The sequence below is a fragment of the Amblyomma americanum genome, chromosome 2 (assembly GCF_052857255.1).
Source record: "Amblyomma americanum isolate KBUSLIRL-KWMA chromosome 2, ASM5285725v1, whole genome shotgun sequence".
In the NCBI taxonomy this organism is placed as follows: Eukaryota; Metazoa; Arthropoda; class Arachnida; order Ixodida; family Ixodidae; genus Amblyomma; species Amblyomma americanum.
In genome coordinates this window covers 231,795,343-231,799,667 of record NC_135498.1, presented here as the reverse complement: position 1 = coordinate 231,799,667, position 4,325 = coordinate 231,795,343, and positions in this window count along the sequence as shown.

Sequence of the window (4,325 nt, the reverse complement as noted above, 5' to 3'; positions counted from 1 at the left end):
GGTGGAAAGCTCCATACTCTTTTCGGAAATCCGCGGTCCTTTAACGTGCACTCGCATTGCACAATTCACAGACGTTTTAGGCATTTATTGCTTTGCGCTCGCGTTCTGGGCAAACAACTCGCGAACGTCGTCTTTGCAACTCATAAAAAGTAGCTGCAGTGGTATACGACGTTTCATGTCCGAAATCTAAACCTGGACTATCGGAGACGCTGTAGTAGAAAGCTCCATACTCTTTTCGGCAATCCGCAGTTCTTTAACGTGCATTTGCAATCCACAACGCACGGACGTTTTAGGCATTTAGTGCTTTCAGCTCCCGTTCTGGACAAACTCAAAGAACGTCGTCTTTGCAACTCATAAAAAGTAAATGCTGTGGTATACGGCGTTTCATGTCTAAAAGCTGAACATTGACTATCAGAGACGCTGTTGTGGAAAGCTCAGTACTATCTTCGGCAATCCGCGGTCCTTTAACGTGCACTTGCAATGCACAACGCACGGACGTTTTAGGCATTTAGTGCCTTCAGCTCCCCGTCTGGGCAAACTCGCGAACGTCCTCTTTGCAACCCAGAAAAAAGTAAATGCTGTGGTATATGTCGTTTCATGTCCGAAAGCGAAACAATGAATATCCGAGATGATGTAGTGGAAAGTTCCATACTCTTTTCGGCAATCCGCGGTTCTTTAACGTGCACTTGCATTGCACAACGCACGGACGTTTTAGGCATTTAGTGCTTTCAGCTCCCGTTCTGGGCAAACTCGCGAACGTCGTCTTTGCAACCCAAAAAAAAATAAATGCTGTGGTATACGGCGTTCAATGTTCGAAAGCGAAACAATGATTATCGGAGACGCTGTAGTTGAAAGCTCCATGCTCTTCGGAAATCCGCGGTCCTTTAACGTGAACTTGCATTGCACAACGCACGGACGTTTTAGGCATTTAGTGTTTTCAGCTCTCGTTCTGGGCAAACTCGCGAACGTTGTCTTTGCAACCCATAAAAAGTAAATGCTATGGCATACGGCGATTCATGTCCGAAAGCTAAACATAGACTATCGGAGACGCTGTAGTGGAAAGCTCCGTACTATGTTCAGCAATCTGCGGTCCTTTAACGTGCACTTGCATTGCACAACGCATGGACGTTTTAGGCATTTATTTCTTTCAGCTCCCGTTCTGCGCAAACTTCGTAACGTCGTCTTTTCAACCCATAAAAAGTAAATGCTGTGGTATACAGGGTTTCATGTTCGAAAGCTAAACCTGGACTATCGGAGACGCTGTAGTCGAAGGCTCTATACTCTTCGGCAATCCGCGGTCCTTTAACGTGCACTTGCATTGCACAACGCATGGCGTTTTAGCCATTTAGTGCTTTCAGCTCCCGTTCTGGGCAAACTCGCGAACGTAGTCTTTGCGACCCGTAAAAAGTAAATTCTGTGGTATACGGAGTTTCATGTCCGAAAGCTAAACCTCGACTATCGGAGACGCTGTGGTGGAAAGCAACATACACTTTTCGGCAATCGCGGTCCTTTAACGTGCACTTGCATTGCACAACGCATGGCGTTTTATGAATTTATTTCTTTCAGCTCCCGTTCTGGGCAAACTCGCGAACCTTGTCTTTGCAACCCATAAAAAGTAAACGCTATGGCATACGGCGTTTCATGTCCGAAAGCTAAACATGGACTATCGGAGACGCTGTAGTGGAAAGCTCCGTACTATGTTCAGCAATCTGCGGCCCTTTAACGTACACTTGCATTGCACAACGCACGGACGTTTTAAGCATTTATTTCTTTCAGTTCCCGTTCTGCGCAAACTCGCGAACGTCGTCTTTGCAACCCATAAAAAGTAAATTCTGTGGTATACGGAGTTTCATGTCCGAAAGCTAAACCTCGACTATCGGAGACGCTGTGGTGGAAAGCTTCATACACTTTTCGGCAATCGCGGTCCTTTAACGTGCACTTGCATTGCACAACGCACGGACGTTTTAGGCATTTATTTCTTTCAGCTCCCGTTCTGCGCAAACTTGGGAACGTCGTCTTTGCAACCCATAAAAAGTGAATGCTGTGGTATAGGGCGTTTCATGTCCGAAAGCTAAACCTTGACTACCGCAGACGCTGCGGTGGAAAGCTCCATACTCTTTTCGGAAATCCGCGGTCCTTTAACGTGCACTCGCATTGCACAATTCACAGACGTTTTAGGCATTTATTGCTTTGCGCTCGCGTTCTGGGCAAACAACTCGCGAACGTCGTCTTTGCAACTCATAAAAAGTAGCTGCAGTGGTATACGACGTTTCATGTCCGAAATCTAAACCTGGACTATCGGAGACGCTGTAGTAGAAAGCTCCATACTCTTTTCGGCAATCCGCAGTTCTTTAACGTGCATTTGCAATCCACAACGCACGGACGTTTTAGGCATTTAGTGCTTTCAGCTCCCGTTCTGGACAAACTCAAAGAACGTCGTCTTTGCAACTCATAAAAAGTAAATGCTGTGGTATACGGCGTTTCATGTCTAAAAGCTGAACATTGACTATCAGAGACGCTGTTGTGGAAAGCTCAGTACTATCTTCGGCAATCCGCGGTCCTTTAACGTGCACTTGCAATGCACAACGCACGGACGTTTTAGGCATTTAGTGCCTTCAGCTCCCCGTCTGGGCAAACTCGCGAACGTCCTCTTTGCAACCCAGAAAAAAGTAAATGCTGTGGTATATGTCGTTTCATGTCCGAAAGCGAAACAATGAATATCCGAGATGATGTAGTGGAAAGTTCCATACTCTTTTCGGCAATCCGCGGTTCTTTAACGTGCACTTGCATTGCACAACGCACGGACGTTTTAGGCATTTAGTGCTTTCAGCTCCCGTTCTGGGCAAACTCGCGAACGTCGTCTTTGCAACCCAAAAAAAAATAAATGCTGTGGTATACGGCGTTCAATGTCCGAAAGCGAAACAATGATTATCGGAGACGCTGTAGTTGAAAGCTCCATGCTCTTCGGAAATCCGCGGTCCTTTAACGTGAACTTGCATTGCACAACGCACGGACGTTTTAGGCATTTAGTGTTTTCAGCTCTCGTTCTGGGCAAACTCGCGAACGTTGTCTTTGCAACCCATAAAAAGTAAATGCTATGGCATACGGCGATTCATGTCCGAAAGCTAAACATAGACTATCGGAGACGCTGTAGTGGAAAGCTCCGTACTATGTTCAGCAATCTGCGGTCCTTTAACGTGCACTTGCATTGCACAACGCATGGACGTTTTAGGCATTTATTTCTTTCAGCTCCCGTTCTGCGCAAACTTCGTAACGTCGTCTTTTCAACCCATAAAAAGTAAATGCTGTGGTATACAGGGTTTCATGTTCGAAAGCTAAACCTGGACTATCGGAGACGCTGTAGTCGAAGGCTCTATACTCTTCGGCAATCCGCGGTCCTTTAACGTGCACTTGCATTGCACAACGCATGGCGTTTTAGCCATTTAGTGCTTTCAGCTCCCGTTCTGGGCAAACTCGCGAACGTAGTCTTTGCGACCCGTAAAAAGTAAATTCTGTGGTATACGGAGTTTCATGTCCGAAAGCTAAACCTCGACTATCGGAGACGCTGTGGTGGAAAGCAACATACACTTTTCGGCAATCGCGGTCCTTTAACGTGCACTTGCATTGCACAACGCATGGCGTTTTATGAATTTATTTCTTTCAGCTCCCGTTCTGGGCAAACTCGCGAACCTTGTCTTTGCAACCCATAAAAAGTAAACGCTATGGCATACGGCGTTTCATGTCCGAAAGCTAAACATGGACTATCGGAGACGCTGTAGTGGAAAGCTCCGTACTATGTTCAGCAATCTGCGGCCCTTTAACGTACACTTGCATTGCACAACGCACGGACGTTTTAAGCATTTATTTCTTTCAGTTCCCGTTCTGCGCAAACTCGCGAACGTCGTCTTTGCAACCCATAAAAAGTAAATTCTGTGGTATACGGAGTTTCATGTCCGAAAGCTAAACCTCGACTATCGGAGACGCTGTGGTGGAAAGCTTCATACACTTTTCGGCAATCGCGGTCCTTTAACGTGCACTTGCATTGCACAACGCACGGACGTTTTAGGCATTTATTTCTTTCAGCTCCCGTTCTGCGCAAACTTGGGAACGTCGTCTTTGCAACTCATAAAACGTAAATGCTGTGGTATACGGCGTTGCATGTCGGAAAGCTAAACTTGGACTATCGGAGACGCTGGAGTGAAAACCTCAATACTCTTTTCGGAAATCCGCGGTCCTTTAACGTGCACTCGCATTGCACAACTCACGGACGTTTTAGGCATTTATTGCTTTGCGCTCCCGTTCTGGGCAAACAACTCGCGAACGTC